Source organism: Synchiropus splendidus, chromosome 11 (assembly GCF_027744825.2).
Source record: "Synchiropus splendidus isolate RoL2022-P1 chromosome 11, RoL_Sspl_1.0, whole genome shotgun sequence".
NCBI lineage: Eukaryota > Metazoa > Chordata > Actinopteri > Syngnathiformes > Callionymidae > Synchiropus > Synchiropus splendidus.
This window is the reverse complement of record NC_071344.1, coordinates 1,779,755-1,801,950: the sequence shown is the minus strand read 5'-3', so window position 1 is coordinate 1,801,950 and position 22,196 is coordinate 1,779,755. Positions and strand designations below refer to the sequence as shown.

General features: G+C 43.4%; 1 protein-coding gene across 15 annotated transcripts in view; it reads left to right on the top strand.

Moving 5' to 3' along the window:
* Window positions 1–4,885: 4,885 nt before the first annotated feature.
* tenm2a (teneurin transmembrane protein 2a) overlaps window positions 4,886–22,196 on the top strand; it is a 252,539-nt gene continuing 235,228 nt past the window's right edge. For 12 of the 15 annotated variants that reach the window (XM_053880011.1, XM_053880005.1, XM_053880004.1 and 9 more), the window contains exon 1: window positions 4,887–5,226. The gene's annotated coding sequence lies outside the window, so the exon portion shown is untranslated. Of the gene's footprint in view, window positions 5,227–22,196 lie in introns of all 15 variants that reach the window. The other 3 variants (XM_053880001.1, XM_053880007.1, XM_053879994.1) reach the window with 1 other exon arrangement.

Here is a 22,196-nt window from a genome sequence, read left to right as displayed (position 1 = left end):
GTGCTAATGTGCGCCGGATCCTGCCGCGCAATGGGTGCACGGTGGGTGCACTTTTTAGAGGGAGATGCATGAAGACCAAAGTAATGAGCCCCCAAGCATGCGTGCTCAACCTCTGGAAAACACAGCCAGGGTTTGCTTCCGCTCAGTGAGACATAAATATACAATGGTCATTTTTCTTTTATATATCTGTTTCTCAGCACATTCCGGCTGTTTTAAGTTGACGCATATTAATGCGCAGACAGGTCAAAGATGCAGCCTTCAGATGCCTCACCTGTACAAGGACGGGGAAGCGGCGGTCTGACTCTTAATCATTCCTAAGAATAATTCTGTCTGAAAATGTTGCACGAGTCAAATGTTTCCGTGCATTCAGGGGGAAAGCGGTGTACGTCACGCCAGGTCATTTTTATCCCAGAATGTCGGCAGATCCTGTGGCCTCGCCACATGACGTGACAGAAATAAAAAATGTTGCCGTCCGAGGTCCACAGTGTCTCTGGTGTCTCATTTGGTTTTTTTTTTCATTCAGTCTTTGAAGCGCATCACTGCGTCCAAATTAAATACAACTCAAAAGTCAAATATGTATTTTCAGAAACAAATCTCTGACTAGCAATTCATGCTGAGTGCCTTGTTGTTTTGATCGAAAACCGTGGGGCTCATTTGCGCTTGCACTAAGAATGGGCGCGCCCTTAGGGCTGGACCACAGATTGCAGGAGATTCGCTAAAATTTGCATGCACACGTGCCGGAAAAGGCGCCTTCAAATGATATTTTGTGTGTGTGTGTACTTGGTGCAAGTTTGGTTCAGAGTCCTGGTTAAGGTTAACCATTTGTTGTGGATGGTTATGCTTAGGGTGAGAGGCTGGGGAAAGGGTTATGGCAATGAGCGGTCCCCACAAAAAGTGTGTGTGTGTGTGTGTGTGTGTGTGTGTGTGTGTGTGTGTGTGTGTGTGTGTGTGTGTGTGTGTGTGTGTGTGTGTGTGTGTGTGTGTGTGTGTCATGGTTCCCAGCAGGGTGAGTTTAGAGAGCAACAAGGGCATGAAGTCACCCACAGCTGCTGATAGGGGACGATTGCAACACAGCGTTGGATTCGGACCTGCCACCCACATATGTGGACGCTGGTTGTCACTTTTCAGCACATGGTACTTTTTTTGTGTCATTTTTGCTTGTTCTATTTCTGAGAACTACGTCACCATCTTGTAGTGGATTACATAACAACGTTACGCTGGTCTGAGTGACAAAAGTATGAGAGCAATACAAGCTGCTGCTGTTCTGGGAAGAGCGAAAGATCAAAAGAAGAGATCCACGTTTCTCCAATGACGCCACTGTAAAGTGCAATATAGACAAGCACACCTGCAGCGTCATATGGCACGAAAATTCAAGTTGGTCATAAAAGTGGCTGGTAATGATCATTTGTTTACTGTTATTTCCGGATTGTAAGTTGCTACTTTTTTCACACGCTTAAACCACAATGCAACTCATGTAAGGGCTTTAAGGGCAAATGATCTTCCTGCCACCAAGCGGCTTCTTGTGTCTTTGCCTGAGGCACTTTGTGTCAACGAAGCTAAAGAATCTTCGTCCCATCAGACCGAAGCTATGCTGAAGCTACCGGGGGGCCAGACCCGCGTCCAGGACGTCACGTTTGTTTTCATCGGTCTTGATGCTGGAACCAGTTTCCAAAACTTCAGAGGTGATGTGACTTATCCTGGCACATTTTTAAGCCAGTCAAATCAGCGTTCTGTCTATGGCGTTGCCTGTACCGCTGCACCTGCTGCCTATAGACCAGTGCAGCTTCTGTGTGTACAAAGTCTCTTTTCTTCTTTCTCTTTTCTTCTTAAATGTAGAGGGTCAGTAGTCCAGAAAATGATGGTAGTTGTTACCCATGTCAAGTCCTTCTTACTTCAAATCACAAAAACTAAACAACTTTACACAAAATGAAAGTGAAGTCCTCACTGCCTGCGCATCATGACACTTGAACAAGCACTGTGTTTGCAAGCTCCATCAGAACATACTACATGAAGAGGTCATTTCTCTGTGCCCAAGAGCTTAGAAAGCTGGTGATGAGCAGATCAATAAGCATCGCCTCCACCCGGAAAGCAATGGAGTTCCTCTAAATGCCCCATATTGCTCCAAAAGTTTTCTCTGACTACATTTCCCAAACAGCGATGGTGACATCTTGCTCGTGTTTGGGTGGTGATAAACAATGGGTGCAGAGGTTCACAGGCCTTTAAGCCTCAACTCTTCCTTCCATTATGCAGACAGTATTACCATGCCTTCACTGCTTGTTTCTGTTTTGTGACCTACAGTAGCTGGAGAGCCGAACAGCATGCCACCCACGTTATTGGAATATCTCTATAAAGTAGACTTGAGCAGCAAAGTGAATTCTCATGCTGGAAATGTGCAAACTTGTCTTTGTTTTCACTTAAAACAACAGGGCAAGTGAACAGAAGCTGTGAGGAAGCCAGTGCGTTGATGATCAATATATAGCTGGCTTTAAATAGATGAAGCATCTCAGACAGTGCTCTGATCAATATATTCCTTCTGGTTTGGGATTCAACATGATGCACGTCTTCATTTGAATGTTTCATACAACCGTGGTTTAATATTTAAGACAGAATTCCTGTTGTCCTTCCATTGCTTTGCGATCTTACTCACGTGCTATAGATGAGTGTCTCTTTCATCTCCTTGTGTTTTACTGCAGGTGTTTTCTAATGGTGAGACTCTTTCTTCACTTTCACCTCTCTGTCTTCTGAGCCTGTGTGGGTCTTCCTGGGTTCACCAGTGTTATTTGTGTGGGTTTGTTTTGTTTGTTTTGCTTGCACTCTTTCTTGTCTTCGTTTGAGGCACTTTGTGCCAGTGTCATACATGTGACACGCGGTTTATAAATAAAGCTGCAACCTTAATTGTTCCCAACAAACTCTCTATCGTTATTGAAACTTTTTATAAGGTTATATTCTAGATATTATAATGCTATAACTCTATATTTTATAAATAATACCTAATACGCAATCTTGTGTAATTATTTTTTCAAGTTTTTACAAAGGTTTGAATCGAGGTATCTGGACCAGATAATATCCTTAAAACTGAATGGACGAGGATAGTCATAGATATTCATATGTACTTTAGTACAGTGTTGTCCATCGTTTTTTAAGCCACGGCACGCTTGGTTCATTGAAAAAATCCCAAGGCTCACCAACTATGGAACCTCAGCCAAAGCGTTGTGCTTCGTCAAAAGTGCCCTTTACATTGTTAAAACTTCAGTCTGCGATTCGCGAATGTTATTTGCGGAAACTGGTTGCAGAAAATATATTTGTTTAAAAAAAAAAGTCTCCTGAAAAGGGCAGGCAATATGGCAAAACACAGCTTGATTTATTTATTTATTTTAAATTGTTTCGATTTTATTTCTTTTGCAGGATTTTATTCTAGTTTTAGGAAGACAAAGCTTTAACATTATTTGCCTCAGCTTCATGAAAACAGTAATTCTTCCTTTCTTTCCATCTTGGAGCACAGACAGTCTTTAGCATTGTGGGACTGACATGGAACACTCCATGGTGAAGGTGTGTGGAGAGTTAGATGAGCATCAGGTTTAAAAACAAATGGAAATTTTGACTGGCTTCTTCATTGTGTGTGTTGAAAGAGGAGCAATGTGTGCAGGCAGCAGTGTGAGTTGCACCAGCATAGATCTGGAGTGTATAGAATGAATGTGACCGAATCCACGTCATATCCTCACATCGGTAGATCGTAAACACGTTCTAAATGTGTATGATTTAATGTTAATGTAATATCGCCCACCTCTATCTCCAGAAAAATGAGGTGAAAGGTGATTTTCCACGGCTCACCTGACACTCGTGTGCCGCGGCACGCCGGTGGAAAAACGCTGCTCTAGTAAACACCAGTCAAGTGAGGTGAATGATAGTCAGACAGCCATTGTTGTAGTTTACTGGTGTATTTCAGATATAATAAAATCATATTTTCGGTGCTCAGTTTTAGCTGAATAGATGAAAATCTTCCGCTCATTTCCAATTGAGTCACTCATTTTCCTTTGTTTTTGCACTGTGGGAGGCAACAGGAGTCATGTAGATGGTGTAAGTTATAGTTTTATGACACCTTCGTGTCTGGGGCAACATCAGTCTGAGACGCTTTGCTCTCGTGTCAGGTACTGCCCACTGCCAAACAAGCGCGCCGTGACTCTGATGGTTCACATTTGCTTGGATCTGACGGTGTTTTTCCTATCCAGTCCTGATAAGGGATTCATACCCGGGTTACATTGCAGATAGCAATTTCTGCTAAACTCTGGCACGACACGTATCAGACAGCGTCTTCGCTCTGTCGCTGCATTCCTGTCACTCTTCCGCTCCAGTGGATTGTGGGATTTGAAGATTGCCGAGTGTCGATATTTTCCGAGTTCTGGGAACACTACTGAGCCATGAATCTTATCCTCAGTAGATGCATATTGACATTGTCAACTGCTGCTCACCAGGGTTGAAAGAGCAGTCCATCACAGGGCGTTGAGCTATTCATTCTCAAGAGCTGCTATCCTGAGTCTGCTCCAGCCATGGGAGGCAACCTGAGTTCCAAAGCCGAAACAATATTGAACCTTATTTTACAGTCTTGTGTTATTTTTATCACCTTGTTTTTTGTGGGTTTTTCACAAATGATGCGCTGTGTAAGTCCACATGCAGACGCAGGGGACATTTCTCCGCATCGTCGCTCTTCTGCTGATAACACTCGAGGTTAAATGAAACCCCCCAAAATAATGTCCGAGAGTGTCATCACCGACTGTGTCTAATCCCCGCAGGTCATCTTGTACCCGCAGCCCACGGTGGATTAATGGCCACATGCGCTGATGGTGACCATTGGCTCCACCGTGAACGCGCACTCCCCGGTCATTGCTGCGCGTCTGTGCGCGGACGGTCGATCCCGCGGCGTCGCTGCATCGGTCCTCCCGGTCTGAAGACGCGCGGTTTGCGCACCGCCGCCTGGGTTGGAGCGCCGTCATCTGCAGTCAGCGCTATTCCCCGTCACGTCCACGAGCAGTGGGGGGATGTATCCCGCCGCGTGAGAGCCTTGCTTCTCCTCTTCTTTCTTTGGAGATGATGCACCGGGTGAGGATAGCTCTGTGACCGTGGATGAACTGAGCGATGAAAAGTAGAGAATAAACAAGTCCGGCTGGAGAGAAGGGAAAAGTTCCAACCGAGGAAGCGGACGGATGATGCAGTGAGATCTGCGAGCAGGTCTGTACTTTCAACTCGCTGTGCTGGTGCCGTGTGCGTCCGCGACAGGAGGGTGACATTGAAGCCTTGTTTGAACCAAGTGCGCGGACGCGAACGACCTTAAACCATCTCTCTTTCCCCAATCCTGCGCGGCATGAAACCTTTCCTTGGGTGTCACTTTCTGCTCGTGTGTCAAGGTTGACTCCATCATGCGCTTCTTCAAACGTGAGCCCTGCTTTTTGCGCATGGTCATGTGCGTCCTTGCAGCTTTGTTTCAGAAGCACCGATAATGATATAAAAAAAAAAATCGCGCATGAATGGATGCGGCTACATCTCAGGTCCGGGGCGGTGTGATGCGATGTGAATTTTAATTTCCTGCGGCCATGATCTCTGGTTTAAGTGACTCCGACGGGGTGGAAGCCGCTGCATGCCATTCATTCAGCTCTAAGCGGCTGTAGACAGGTGTGACTAGATGACAAACTTGGCTCCCAGTCACCAGCTGTGGACTGCATCCAAGCCAGAGATGGGAAAACTCCCAGAATGGCACAGATGCTATGAGGATCTTGAGATGAGGCGCCCTGCTGTGGTTTTTACACTTCAATCCGAGCAGTTCCTTTCTCCCTCCAGCCTCATCTCTTCACCTTTCACTCCCTTCAAACCTGCCACCATCGGTTCTTTGAGCTCAAACTTCAGGATCTTCACAAGCCCACTTGAACACGCCACCAGTTACGGGTGGGATGGTTTGACACTGACAGGTTTTGACAGTTTACTTTTATTAGCAGCAACAGCAGCCGGCGTTGTCACAGCTGCAAACAACAGCAGACGTGCATTAGATCCAAGTCACCACCTCGGCTCACACGTGCCTCTGTTCTTGGAGCAAGTGTTGAACAAACCCTGGCTGTTTTAAGACGCGACACGCTTCCTTTATTCTATATTCCTGTGGTCTTCAGCGCGTGGCGCTACTGTGCGTTGATGTGGGAACTTGGAGACGCCAATATTGAGCTTATTGTTATGGAATTTGAATCCTCATCATCACTACCTATTTTCTGAGGAGTTGCTGTCAGCCTCCTTTTCAGTTGTTGGAGTCTAATTTCAGTGTAGCTCCGCCATGGTCTGCCATGTATGAAGATTTGAAGCGGATTCCAGCACTCCTCGCTGAGATAGCACAAGGCCCAGATAGGGCTGTGAAAACCATCATTCCAGTCGACAGCGAAACTTCCATCGTCCGTTCACCTGGGTGCAGAGTGTTTTAAAGCCACAAACGTATGTGTCAAATGTACGTATCAAATGTATACCGATAAGGTACTTTACTGGATCCTCGCAGCTCCTAGCTAAACGTAGCTGTTTCCACGGTCACTCACCCATGCAGTTTCACCCCAAATCTTTACTCACGGAAGGTTCTTAATTTCAAATTTTGGCACCACTTTTTGTGCAACTAAAAGTTGTACGATCAGACATGTCGGCACACCAAACAGTCGTGACTAGTGGACCGGTCGTCATGACTAGTGAACCATCAAAATTGCTGTTTGTTGCAACGCTGGAACGAAGTGCAAAAATTCTACTTCAGAATTCCAGTTGCTGAAGTGCTCGACAACAAAATGGTTCTTTTCAAGTCTAAGTGCCCTGTGGTTTATTTATTTATTTTTTGCCGTGACGTGCACACAAACATTCACTCTCCATCTTTCTTCGAAGATTGTCTTTGATAATCTCTACTGGCTTAGAAAGCAGGCTGTTGTAGATGACACTGTGCTCTAGAGTCTTTGGATTTGAACTAGCATTTCAATGAAAACATGGACTGTGGCTCATGAAGCTTCATCAGTACCTGTGGGCCAAATAAAATGACTTGGCGGCCTGGCTCTGGCCCCCAGGCCTCGAGTTTCATTCCTGCTTTAGTTAGTTGCTATTTTATTGGATCTTAAGATGAATGTTGAGCTGGCTATTAATATGTCCATATTTTAATTCAAACTACTGCCATTAGGCAGTGTATGTCACCGCAGCTGTTCACTAAACTTGCTTGTATGTGCTTACAAAATGTATGTAATAACACCGTGGGGCCAAATCAGAGCTGTGTACCAGGAAACTTAGCGACAAGGTTTGACTCCCAGCCAAATCTCAAAACACTTTCAAATCATCTCGGATGAAAATCAACAGACCTGTCAGCTGATGTTGGACGGTCATGTTCACACCGATGGCAACAGTGAATTGATTCATCCCCAGCGCCACTGGGTCTTTTCACTTTGCCTCTGCGAGTGTGAGTCCACTTTTTTTTCAGTTTAAAACGGCCTTTACTGAAGTGAAATCACTGACTGCCGAGGACGCTTCCGTCTGTGATTCACCGTACCTGTAGCCTGTGCTGTCGCCGGGGTATTTTGTTTGCACTGGCTTCCTTTTCTGTGACCTCATCAGAGCCCAACACAAGACAGTAGATGGGCGACATGCCTTAATGGTGATGATGATGTGTGTGTGTGTGCGTGTGTGTGTGGTCCCTTAAGTCAGTTAGAATGCTAATAGGAGCTCACAGTGGACAGCAGCAGGCCATGTCAGGCACAATCTCCAGAGAAGCCTTCAGGGTGTCCTATTTGGCAGTGCTACACACACACAGACGTGAGAGGTTAAGACTTGACACAGGAGTGTGAGCATTAAGGGTTCTCTGAGTCCATGTCCTTTTCAGACCTTTACAACTGTTCAACAAGATTAACTGTCTGCTGTTGCCATGGAGATATATACCGTGGAATGACTTTTACAAGTGCAAACTTTCATGCAGAATACTTATTAATTCTCACATGAGTGCGCAGCCAACTCCTTGCTGAATTCCACTTCCTCCACGTGGGTGACGTATTTCTGCCGAGGCTTTTTGCCGCAGCACCTGTGAGGCCCGCGGAGTCCAGCATCCGTCTTCATTAGACGGAAAATGAGGCTGGCCTTGTTGAATAAATGACTGTCAGCGAGCGTGTTGCGTCGCTGCCCACGAGCGTGCGTGTGCGCGTGTGCGCCCCCGCGCTTGACCCGGCTGACAGATGACTGCAGTGATTTCTAGGGTTCAGCAGATTAGGGGATTAAGAGACTGAGGGATTCACACAATAACGTCCACATGCGTACGGCCGTCCTGTAAACACTCTTTAGGCGCCGTGGGGCTGGTCCCGGCTCGGACATGTCCACAACGCTGCAGACGTGAGTGTCCACGTTCATGCAGGCAAACAGACGGAAAGCAGCATTAGCAAACCTCCGGGGTCCAATTTCACTAATGCCATTTTCACACTGCAGGCATGACCCATAGAGCCTGTTTAATACGTGGTGTCCTTCCTACCAGATCCACTCGCTGTTAGATAATGGACTGGGCCGAGTGGCTGGAATGTTTGCAGCTAGATTTCTAACGCCAACAAGGAGCAGCGTGTCCTGCTAAAACACAGGATGAACATTTGCAACAGCGAGTGCAAAGTTCACACGAGAACATGGAAATAGTCACACAGCAGTGGGCTCTTTATCCTTCAATCGTGCTCATCATGTTCCTCTGCCGTCCTTGAGGTCAGCTGACCAGCTGCTCCTGGAGGAGCCAAAAACAAAGAGGAAGATGAGAGGAGACCGGGCCTTCTCCGTCTGGGGCCCCCGGCTATGGACGGCCCTCCCTCCTCATGCTAGACAGGCACCAGCGCTGTCTGCTTTTAAAACGCACTTGTACTCTTTGGCTTTTATACAGCAGCCACGCCGCTGATCTTGATACTAATCTTATCGGCTCAGTTTCTGCTGCCTTTCATGTCATAATTCTATGTATTTATTCCATGTATTATTGTTTCATCTTGATTTTACGGTCTGTACAGCACTTAGAGACTACCTTGTGTTGTTGTTTTTAAGGGATTTATAAATACTTGTGGTGTTTTGGGAAAGTATTGGGCTTGTAAAAATGTGTTTTGAGGGCAACAGTCTCCACTCTTGAGCTGATTTGAATGGTAGTTTCTCTTTGCTGTTTGAGCACGAAGCAGAAGCCTGGTGTTCTTCCCAGTTTCTACTGGGTTGTGTGAGGAGGTTCTTCTGATACCTGCTGACCTCATTTGAATTAGATTATTAATGACATCAATAGTTAAGTGCCCAAATAGCTACCTTGATCAGTTACAATCATATCGAGTGAAAACACTTGTTTTCCTGGTTTACACTGTTTTCTGCTCCCAATTTGGCATCCATCACACTGATAAAATAAATAAAAATAAAAAATACATGAACATTTTGTGATGTATTTTGTGCAGTAGTGGAAAGCATAACCATGCCATTGTTTGCTCATTTTTTTGTTTTATGAAACATGATTTCATTTGATTCAATTCTCCATTTAAACCTTATAATAGTGGAAGCTTAAGAGGTGGATATATAGGCTATGGAACTACAGTAAAACCAGTCAATGTTATCTTAAAAAGGTGTTTTATTTCAAGATATTTCCGGCAAGAGCCGCCTTGATTTCGGGAACCTCATGAGCACACAGCTCCTCCCATCGTAGACTCTCAAGCCATGTATTTCATATGTCGTACTTGGAATTACTTTAAGAGCGGTCTGGAATAAGCACGTGTATCTTCATATTCCCCTTTTCTTGTAGATTAGATGTCCTTTATTTGTTTAGGTGCAACTTTGCTCTTATTGGACCAACCAGTGTCTCAATGTGAAACCTGAAAACAGTTGTGTGTTTTTCACTATGTACACAATTTTTAAGTCGCCCCCTAAACCATGAAACCTTTTAAACAACATGCAAAGCAGAGATGAGTTTTAATCCCGCGGATTATTCGGTGTTCCTACTGCAACGACACAAGTGATGTCTGGCTGTAAGGAACTATTTTGCACAAGCTATTAAGAGGGTCATAATGGAATGGGAAAACACTGAAGACACATAAATAATAGATGAGATTTAAACCAAGAGATCCGCTGATGGAACCAAAACCAACCTGTTGTCTGTCAAGTATGTTTTCAGGATAATTTATTCACAAAATAAATCAGCGTTTGTCAAACAAAACGCTGATCATTTGGACGACTCCCGCATGGTGTCATGAATGAAAGGCCCACTGTTGGTTTAAACCCCCTCTATTCTGGTCCGATGCTGGCCAGAAGCGTTTGTGTGGCAGACTGTGAGTGGCTTTGATAAGAATGGATCCACTCAGTTCCCCCCTTCTATCCAGTGCCGGCGTCCAAATGAGCACTTATTTCCGAAGCTCTCCTCCAGTCCAGCGCCGGCTGCCCGCTCCTTCATCTGATCCAGTCACGCTCCATTATCAGCTCTCTTCCGTGTTCAGCATTTCACGTTTTGGCATCATAATTGTGCCTCCACCAGAGAGTTTGTCAGGACACATGCCAGAGTGAAGGGCTTTGCTTCGAGTCCCAAATTAACGTGACGTGCTCGGATGAATAATTATTAGACTAATTGGGGCGTGAACCTTATCAATCTCAACCTCTGAGAGCTTTAAAAATGGAGGTCTCCAGATGTGTTGTGGTTTTAGGGAAACTCAAAATGACAGTATGACATCAGCAAGCGTGGAGCAGCCCATTGAAGGCAGAGTCCAAAGGTCTAGTCCGGACTGGAAAGTAGGGCTGTGTATGAGCAGCTGTCCTGCGATACGATGCGTATCATGATACAGGAGTACTGATACGGTACAATGTGACATAAGTAATAAGAGCCATCAATATCAAATGCAGTCCTATATTATGTGTATGAAAACAAGTTTAGTGTTTTGACGTCAGTCCAGTTAGACTTTCAGTTAAATGTCGCAGTCCAACAACCAACCAGGTAAGTACAGTGTAGAAAAAGAAAACATTAGCGTTAAACATGTCACAAATGCTGCAGCATAGCCAAGTATCTACGACTTAAAATATCAAGACACACAATCAAGTATTGCAGTATTTCTGTAAAAATGTCGATACAACTCGCAGAATCAGTTATCATGATGTCTGACGATGTATTTTCCGACACGCCACCTGGAAAGGTGGTGGTTCACCAAGTGGAAGGCGCACCATGGGACAGAGCAGGTTAGATTGGTTGATTCAAAATTTCCAACCGCGATCTTGAAAAGTGACTTGAAAAAAGTCATTTGAAGAAAACTAATGTCACAGCATGACAATGACCTCATCGCGACATCATTTGTGAAGGGATTTACAATTTCATCAAAACGCCACGAACAAAATATGTAGGAGGAGACAAGAACAACATCATCCAAAAGTCACCAAGCGTTGGTTTCCGCCAGTGTCTGGCAGGATCGCTCAGGATCACCTGTGAGTTTGTTGTTTTTACAATTACACTTGATCAACGTGACACAAGACGGTGTGTAATTCAATTAAAAGCCTCCGCCACGTGAAAGACAAGTATGCTACCTGACTTGTTTTTGAGCGAGTTATTTGTCCAGTGGAGCGTCTGTGTTTGAGTATGTGCTTGGCGTGTGACACTATAGATTAGCTGTGCTTTCGGAAAGGACCATGCTTGTACAGCAGTCTTCGACTTGGATTACTGTGGCCCGGATTCTGTCGGCTGTTTTTTGCAGAAAGTGACGGCACTCTGGATTATATTCACCACATCTCGGCTGACAGCTGACCGGACAGTTTTAGCTCATCCTGCTCAAATAAACATAATGCTTTGTTGCGGGTTACCTCATCACCTGTTTACATAACTGGCTAGATCCCTGTTCAGTGTTCGTCGTGTTCTACACTCTGTCTGTCTGTCTATCTATCCATCCATCTATATACCCATCCATACATCCATCCATCCATTGATCGATAGTCATGTGAAAGCAACAAACCGTTTGGTCAATGATCAAAGGACTCACACTGTGTTTCTTGGGCGAGGGAAAGCACGATAAATGCAATTCAGAAATGGAGATCTTTGCTTTGTAGCTGGTTGGTTTCCACATTGCGTCGCACCACATGATACCTGCGGTTCTGATCCTCACCGACTCCCTTGGGTCTCACTGTTCCTTATTGCACTGCAGTGAGTGGAAGCGAGACACAGACAGCAAGTCCTTATCTCCTATTGTATTCTGGCGTGATCTATCATTTCATCCCGTCTCTTCAATACCTTTTATTCCAGTGTATCACTGCTATGTAAGTAACTGCCCAGCACTTCACTGGGCCACTCATTTCAAAGTTGTTTCTGTCTTCAACATCTTTGGTTTTCTTTGCCACAGTGCAAATATTTAGGTCAGAAATCAAAAGCCAGTCAACAGAAAACATCCATTGAGGTGAAACTGTAAATGATGATGATGATGATGAATAGACTACTTTGTCCTTGCTCTGCTAAAATAATAATAATAATTTTTTTTTAAAAACAGACGGCAACTCTGCTTAAATGTTTTGTTTTTGTTGCTGGACTGGCGTGTTTTATTTTGCTTGCGCTGTCCTGTGCAGAACAGTTGTCCGCAGCTGAGGCAGAGTTTGTTTTTTCTTTTGGTTGACATGGTACAAGCATGTGTGCTCATCCTTCCCCTGTGAGTCTGAGGAGGCGAATATCCTTAAAAAGAATACAAGTCCCAGAGCGTTTCTTCCTCTTTATTTATTTATTTCGGCGAGCACTTCAGTGAAATGAGGAGTAAGATGTGGCCGGCTGAGTCATGATGGAAAGCGCCAAGACTCCGGCTCCTTTTTCCTTCCGCTGGGCAGCAGATGATGCTTCAGGATGTTCAGAGCCCACTTCTCTTCAGATGAACGTTCGGCTGGTTGATGGAGCGTTGTTAAGGAAATTAAAGGAAACGCTCATTCACTTCAAAGAGCGAAACACTGGATGAAGGTTGGAGTCAATGCAACCAATTAAAATGAGTCTGTGTTGCTATCTTGCGTATGTTTTTGGCCATTATCCGAATGCTTTGCTTCAGCTTCTCTTTCGACATAATTTTATCACTTAATGTTCCCTGTGACAGTATTTTTCAGATTGCCCTCATTTCTTCTTCGATCAGCAAGAGGAAAACGAGGCGAGTCGATATTTTGCTCCGGGATGTCAAAAATATTCATAAGATCCATTTCAAGTCCTCCTTTTTCTGCCTTGTGTGTGAAGAGTTATATTTATTCTCCCATATCGTTCTCTGTGACACAAGTTTAATGTATGGTTTGTGAGCTTTACGTCCACTTTCAGAGCTCTTCTTCTCTCTTCTATTTTATCTTTTTTAATGCTACTTCAGGGTGTTTTTTCTTGGCAAGTTAATAGGGAACTAAGCCATTTTTCTTCTCTTTTTTTTAAAAGAATTGTCCTGATATCAAAACAATTTTTGGCTAAATTAAGGTACTACAAATGATAATATGATAAAAACACTAAAATAAATCACTAAAAAGAGACACTTTTGAGGCCAAACCTTTCGACTATGTATCTCTGTGTGAGAGTATGTGCTGAGGCGCATCTTGTTTCCTTGTGTTTTTATTGTCGCCATGTTTGTTTATTTCACAAAATATTCATATTTACAGCGCCCCCAGAGAGCCACCTTTGCCCCCCCCGTCTCCTCTCTGGCTCCTGATCTAAGCAGACATGCCTAGTTATAGTCTAAACTGGCCTTGTGAAGGAGGACGGGAGTTACGATGACATCCCAAGAGACTTTTCAGAGAAGTAATTTAATAAACTGGGATATTTTCCCACTGCACATGGGAGAGGGAATAGGCTACGAAAAGTAATGAAACTCAGCTGTTGAATTTTTAATATCAAAGAATCAATTTCCTGTACTTGAACATAACCAGGGCAGGCTTTTTTATTTTCCACCTGGGTTGCGGCCGGCACATAAGGGCATCGACTTTCAGAGAGCTTCCTGCGCCGGCTGAAATCATAGCTGCAAAGGCTTCATCCAAGGATTTATGTTGTCCTGAGCGGAGTCGCTGACTGGGAACTGTGACGACCTCGCGAGAGGTGAAGCGTGTCCTTGTTCATGAATAATAAAACTGTGAGGACAAACAGCGTCATCCAAATTCATGCAGCGTAACTGCGAGTCAAAGTTTTAGTGTGCGGAGACATTCCTTGGCATAATTTTGGTTTCGCACTGACCTCAGTATGTGCTTGGCACAGTAACAACACCCAGCCAGCGGGCCCTAAAACAGGACTGATGATGCTGAAGATCTAATGGAATACTGTGTTCCAGTAGATCAATGAAGTTTTCTGCTCAGTTTTTTTTTCACCTTATTTGAACCCTATTGCTCCTTGTGATGTTTGGCTTTAATTTGGCTCCAGCTGAAGCCCAGTCACAGAGGATTTATTAACCATAGTGTATTCTTTATCCTTTAGTCAAGACCTTCTACTGCTGCAGTGCTTTATGGACTTGTTGAATGACTGACAGGAGATATTGTTTTTTTGTTGCATTCATTTAATTTTATCTATGTAGAATGATGGGATTTGGTCATGGGCCATTGACAATCTTGAACCGGCCAGATGTGGCCCACAAGCCTTGAGTGTGACATTTCTAAGGAAGGAGTTCAAAGAGGAGCTATGTCCCCAAACAGAGTGCTGTTAAATTTTAAGTAGATATATTCATGTTTACACTTTTTTTTTTTAGATAAAATGAGTCAGAGAAAGATATATTTTTGTATCAAATATGTGTACATAATATTTCAAAAGAACCTATGCCAGAAAAAAATGGACTATCCTTCCAAACTGTCCAAAGAGGGGCCAAAGGTTGACAGTAGTTGCTGTGCTGGTGATGCCATTTGGTCTTCAGTGTTTCAAACCCCTTCTCATGAGAGCATATTTCTGCGATGGTAACTTTAAATGGCCCACCGGGAATGAATACTGCCTTCACTACAGTGCCAATTTCAATACTTTATCGTGGCCATCCTCCCCAGTCTGGCCTGTCCTCTTCATGTTCTGGTATATTCCATCCGTCCTTGGTTGTCTTCCTCCTCCCCTTTTTCCTGGTATCTCCATCTCCAGCCTTCTTGGTCCATGGCTCTCGCTACTCTCCAACAGTCCAAACCATTTGGTCGCCCTCACCTCTTCCCCAAACTTCTCCACATGATCGGCTCTTCTGATATTATCATTTCAGCTCGTCCTTTCAAGAGTACCTCCAACTCTCCCAGTGCTCTAAGGACCGGGGTGGTGCGGGTTGGGGGCCCAACCAAGCCTTTACAGTTTAACCAATGAGGTTTGAGCAATAGCACAGGCTGACAATCGAACGGTTACTCTCCCGAGTCACCTGACAGGTGAAACCTGGTTGGTTGGAACAAAAACCTGCAGCCACAGTAAAACACTCTTGACAAAACGTCTTCCCTCCATCATGAGCACTCTTTATTCTCCTTATCAAAGCATGTATGACACTTGATTGATCTGGTGATGATGAGTGCGCCGCGGTCTTTTCATCTGAATTCAATGATAAGAGTTCGGTTGAAGAAAATAAAAAAAATACTTTGCAAAACTGCTTGGAAAAGTGTGGAGTTTGAGATTAATTGGTATTTGAATAGAGCCATTCTAGCACGTCATGGTCAAGTTATAAATGAGTGAATGAAGATTCATTTTCATTTAATTTTCATATTCAAGTCAACTCTGGTTTATAAAGCAGCAATTCATTCCAGAAATCCCCGCTTCAATCCAGCCTTCATTTATCGAACTAAAAACAGAGGTGGATCGACAACAGTGGTTGAGGTCAGTAACATGAGGAAACGATGGGTCGGCTTCACTTCACTTCAAATTCCATGGCAACGCACGGATTAAACTGATCACTGTGGGTATTAAAAACCACCGATTGGTGGCATGAGACCTGGCTACAATCCCTTCCGCCTGTTTAATGTTTATCTTTTTTTCCCCTCTTTTTTCTAAATTCGACATAGTCGTAAATCACTCAAATCATCACATTTGCAATTTAGAATTATTTACGTTGTAGCCAAAGAGCATGGGATCGGTGGTTCTGGTGAAATATGACGTGACCGTGCAAAAGCACAGGACTGTAGGTCTGGTTCAGCGACTGATGTGCTCCCAGTCGTGGAAGTACATTTGCTTGTTTTATCTGCTTGGCCTTTGTCAAAATCACACGGAGGCATTTTAGCTTCTGTAAGAGGACAAGGCCGTGTGACACTGTATTTCAACATCGCTGCTGTTATTTGAATTGACATTTGAGGTGCAATGTTAATCTATCGAGAGACCCAAAGTTCATGCTTTGATTCGATTTTAACCATACAGCCTTTAAACTCCAGGAGTCTTGTACGTTTCGCGTTAGCATTACGTGTTAGCATTCTTCAAGAGTGAAACCTATGTCTCAGCCCTGATGACACTCCACTCATCACTCTTTGTAAACCGTGATGGTGTGAGCTGATACGGGCAAGTATGGTGAAGTGCTACGCTACTCGCAAATTTTATCTGTGGGAAAAACTCCAACTGCTGGATGCAAAAGTGATGCTAGACCTGTAAAGCATCAGTGAGTGATCTAGGACTTTTGTCCACAGTGAATTTTCACACCGGTTCTCAAAGCTGAAAGCCAATTTTTTTAGCGACAAAAAGCCAAAACATTGTTCAGATGTCATTAGAAAGTCAATATGGACCTTCCTTTTTTAACGTCTGTATTTCAGTTTATCTTAATGTGAAGGTCTAATATCTCCTTTTTCTTAGGTTTCATTCTGTCCCCCACAGCAATGATGCTAGGGAGATGCTCAGATCTGTCGTAACTTTTGACAAACCAACTTGATGAAGTGGAACACGAAGATGCAGGAAAGACTTGCTGAGGCCAGGCTGAGTGGAGAGGTGAGCGTCAGTATGGAGTCAAGCCGAGGCAGAGTAGCAAAGATCCATTGTTGCCTTGAGCATGCTGATAGAGAAGTTCAAACAAGGTTGGGAGCGGTGTGTGAAGTGGGTGAACTGAGTGGTAGACGTGACAGAGGAGAGCAGGATTACAGCTCTCTGCCCCTCTCTTGAGGTGAGAGGAGTCTTCACGGTCCTTGATGTTTGCTGATGATATGGTGATTTGTATTGGTGGAGGTCTGAGCTGGAGAGATGAATGGGAAGAGAGTGCAGGCAGGGTGGAAGATGACTCACTGAGGGACGCTTTATAGGACAGTACTGTGGTGCATTGTGTTGGAGACAGGAAGCAGAGTTTGAGCTGTCGGAGATGAAGATGCTGAGTTTGTCATTGGGAGCGACTGGAAAGGACAAGTGTCTCAGGTGGTTGTGGAGAGATTTGGGAGGGAACAACCATCATGGAAATATTAAATGAATAATCTTGTTTTCAAATAGTGTGTCTTTGTAAAAAACAAAAAATGTGTTATCCTATATTTTAAACATAATCCGACTTGTTTTTTCTTATTTTTACCCAACTATGTTCTTATTTTAATGTATTTATTTCTGCATTTAGCTATTTCCCAAATGAAATATATATATATATATATATATATATATATATATATATATATATATATATATATATATATATATATATATATATATATGTGTGTGTGTGTGTTTGTGGTTTGTGGGGCCTCATTCCATTGAAAGTTGTGGCCCCTCTGGAAAGCATCTTAATTTCACGATTTGCTGTGTTGTAGGTTTAAAAGAAAAAAAAACAAACAAACAAAAAAAAAATCTCGCCACAAATAACCCGTTGACATCGCGGCTTCTCCATTTGCGCCTCAGATCGGACGTGGTGTCTTGCTAATTTGCGTTTCCCGCCGCGCCGGCGCCGCTCTGTCAAAGGTGTCGTCTGTTTGTTTATTGCGGATGTGCAGTGACACTCCTTTTACCCTGAATTCGCCGCTATGTGTGGCAGCGGCGCAGAGAGCGAAGGGTCAGGTGATGATTTATGACCGCGACGCTGCATTCCGGTGCAGGATGATTAATCTCTTCTGGGAACACTTCACGAGTACGAGTTTAACCTACCTCGGCCTTGTGCGCACGCACCTCCGCGTACACACCCGCTAGCGTACGCTGCACGCCTGACAAGAAGGACGCAAACACGGGGCCAGAGAGCAGGCGGGTGCTCTGCATGCAATCCCCGCTCAGGAGCAGCCCCCCAACACAACCTCCCATTTCTCTTCTTCGTATGGTTTTTGCTTTTCTGTTCTCTCCTCACTGACCTCGGCGCCGCCATGTCTCGCATCCAGCCGCTCTCCTCTTCCGCATCATCCATTCATCACAGACAGGCACAGGCGGAAGTGAGGGGGCTTCTGTCGAAGGACACTTGGCTCCAGTGGTGGTGAGGCTATAGGATTAGTGCTGCTAGCTGCTTCTATGTCTCCATCGTCACAAAGAAGGCGCCGACTGAGGTATATGTGTCGCACAAATTGTTGATTTTCTACCTCTAAATCGGCTGTGGAGGCCATTTTGAATTTACATCCCTCAACACTGGACTGTCGGTCTGCTTCCTATATATATGGCTTGAACAGGGAAATACAAGCCTCAGTCAACCCACAAACATGTCACACCTGCGGCCACCATGAAGTCCTGACAAGGCGCACAGAGAACTGACGCCCTTTGTTGATGTTCACTGGCTTTCATGAAGCATCGCATTTGTAGGTCTTTGTCATAAGCACAGAAGCGAAAAGCAAAGTGTAAATGCTGCAGACTGCATTGGACGCTCTGTTACTTCAGCGCATTCCCTCGACTCATTCCAAGGTCGCGCTCATCCTGAAACAGAAGGTGGTGGAGAACATTTTCACTGTAGTGAAGTCACATTGTCGCTCATGTTCCGCCTCCTTCTACCGCTGTGGTGGGGAATGATCCTGTGCGCTCATGTCTGCGATGTAATGTTTCATTAACCATAATGTTAATCCCAATCATTCTCCAGAACACACAATATATTTCAACCTCATATGTCGCCGATCCCCCTCGACGTATTCCGTCTCAACTTCATTCATTGAACTCCCTGAGGAGTCTTGCGCTGATGGAAAAAGGAGGATCGGACGAGACGGGAGCGGCGGCGAGGGATTAGAGGCTTTATTTGACCGAGCCGTGTATTTACCATATCGCAGCGAATGGTGAAAGTGGCCCCAATACTCTGTGAATAAACATGTTTCACCCATTTAAAAGTCATTATGCTGCGATTTCAAAGTGATATTTACTCACTGATTTGATCTTGTTAACAAGCTCTAGAGAAGAAAAATGCCGGCTCATTCTAGACTCGACACAAAAGACAAATTGTTTTTGTTGGATTGTCAATAAATTAGTCAAAATTAAAATAGTGACAGGCATAAAGATCACAGAGGAGTGGATGAAAAAGATAATCAAATCACTGAGAGGCTGGACTGAAGGCAATGTAATATTGGAGTTCAGTGGATTTGCCAGAGGCAAATGTGTGCATTCTTTTGGGATTAAGTGCTTGTAATCTCAATAATCCCAAAGGAGAGACAAAACAAAAATGAATATTATAGATCATTAGACCTGTGATGTTTAGAGAAACTCAAGGACAGTGAACGTGTCACTGTTTTGAATCTGTAATTTCATGAATGACAAACAGACAGTCCTCAAGTTGGCGCTGTAATCTGTGAAATTGTAAACTGTTAAAATCTGAATCCTCTCCTCGTGTCAGCTCGCCGTTGTTCTCGTCCACTCGTCTCCACTCTGGTATCAACTTCACATTCATTTAAAAATAGCCCCGTAATTGAGAGGGGAAGTCTGATAAGGACTTGGTGGCTTTGAAGACGGAGGCCGTCGCGCTTGGTTCTTGATTCCGTCTTTCAAGTCAGAATTCTGGTCCCCGCCGTCCTTTGATGTTCAGAGGGAAGATGTCGGGTTTACCTTCCACTTATTGGAGAGTTTTTCGCTGCTTTCTTTTAGCGCTGCTTTCGTGACACACCACTGTGAGACGATTCATCTCAGCGGCAGATGATTAAACATATCTGGGAAAGAATTTGTACTGTTTTCACTGAACATGTGGACGGAGTGTTTCTCAGTCAACTGATCGTTGGGATGGAAGATAGTGGTGAAGAAGTTTGAAGGTCTGGAAACGGGTGTTCTGCAACACCTCAGCTGTCAAAGCGGATACATGTATTTAAAATAAGAATCATAATCATAACAATAAGAATACAATTTGAATAAGGCAAGTAGTGATTATTTGCATTTGTTTCCTATTATTTGTTTTATTGCGAAATGTTTAATTTCATTCTGTTATACTATCATATTTTATTTATTGAAAATTGTAATTTATTTTACTATATATTTTACAATCTATTTGTTTAATACATGTTGGAGTTTTTTGTTGTTGGATTTGTTTTGTTTATTATTCTGTTTATTTGTTTATTTATTTATTTATTTTTTGGTTGGGGAAAAAAGATGACTAGATAAGAAATACGGTACAATTCAACATTTAAGACTGATGGCTGCTTCAATTACTACAGCATATTCACCACAGTTAAAAAAAAAAAAAAAACAGAACAGGACAAATAAAATATATTAGTGTGAAATATTTGTCAGAATTTTGGTTTTAGAAAGAAAGAAAAACTCTTGAAATAAAAGTAAAAGGGATCATTTTTCCATTTTTTAAATCAAAGCAGGTGACTGAACCTTGTAGTAGTTCATGTCACGGTGTGTCTCAGACGGACCTGTTGCCACTCATGAACAGCCCACGTTCTCTTCTGGAAGAGTCGCCAGCCTCGGGCCACGCCGTCAAGTCCCGCCGACAAACACTCTCACCATATGCTCTTTTAATGGAGTTTGGATTTTCCAGGATTTAGTTTGCCCTAACAAAATCAGTTAAACTGCCTTTGTGTTTACGCCTGCCTGTTTACTGTTGTCATGTTTTTTTCTCCCCATGCATAACCCAAAAAATGAGATAAATCCGACGGAAGGCATATTGCAACAGTCGATAAATCAGATATACGAGAGCGCAGATGGTGGAATCTCCTGGATTTGCGGATAAAAAAAATAGCAACATCGTTATAAAATGGAAAGGCTTTGTTCCTGCTGCTTTGGAGGCATTTATTTTACCCAAATATGAATAAAACGATAAAGCTGCGCTGAAGTTATATTTGTGTCAATGTGCTGTGAGTATTAGGAGGTGTCCAGTGGATTTGTTTATTTTTTTTTGTTGTTTTTGTTGTTGTTTGCTCTCACCCATGCCGACAGTAACCATCATAAAAAATACATTATTAATAATAATATAATAAAAATATAATAATATTGACATTCATTACCAAGAAACAAAGCACTGATTTACGTTTAACCATTAGTTTTATTCACTTTATTGAGTATTAACATTAAGATGATGATACTTTATTCATTTATTCATTTTTAAATGTTCACTATATTTCTACAGAACATTTATATATTTTATGATCGCATCCTTTTGGTGTCATCAAATGCCAGTGATTGGTTATCATATGTTGAATATTGCCAACGTTATTAAAATTATTAATTAATCATATCAAAAACATGCGGCATATGTTTGCTGTGTCCAGGGACTGTTGGTGAACTCTAGTGCAGCAGTGAAGTTCCAGAAGCAAGTCAAAATTTGAGACTTAAATTGACAGTCGTCCCACAGATTGAAAGGGAAAATCCAAAACACAAATTTTAAAAGGTGTCACAACATGAAAACATGCGGAGGAGTCCATAAAAAAATATCCAAAGGATCATAGGAGCGAGCGGGAAAAGAGTGGCCGTATCAAGACCGGAGACGGAGATTGTGGTGTCGTGTTCAAGTGTGTGTGTCGTCCTGCGTGAATACAGGAAGACTACAAAACTGGAAGGGAACGACATATATGTAGGTATACGGATGTAGGTTTTGACACGCTGTGTGTTTAGCCTTGCCTGGCTGCTTCTGATGTCTGAGAAACTTTGTTTTGTGGATGTGTATTTTGTCACTTTTTGTGGTTGAAATGTAAAGAACATTCCAAGATCCCAACTCCAACCCTTCTAAAGACATTCACAAAAATATACACCAACTCTCTCATCTCATGTATTGGAGCTGTTAAAACACGGGAATATTCTTTCTCCGATTGTTTTAAATTCAACTATTGCATTTTTCGAGGAGTGTCGTAGTGGTGTCCTGTGTGAGGGGATGTACTTTTGGAGCCCAGTTCAGTTCGTGTTCGCTGATGTGCGGCTGCCTCTTTGTTCATGTCGAGCACCTTGTTGCTTCGGGTAT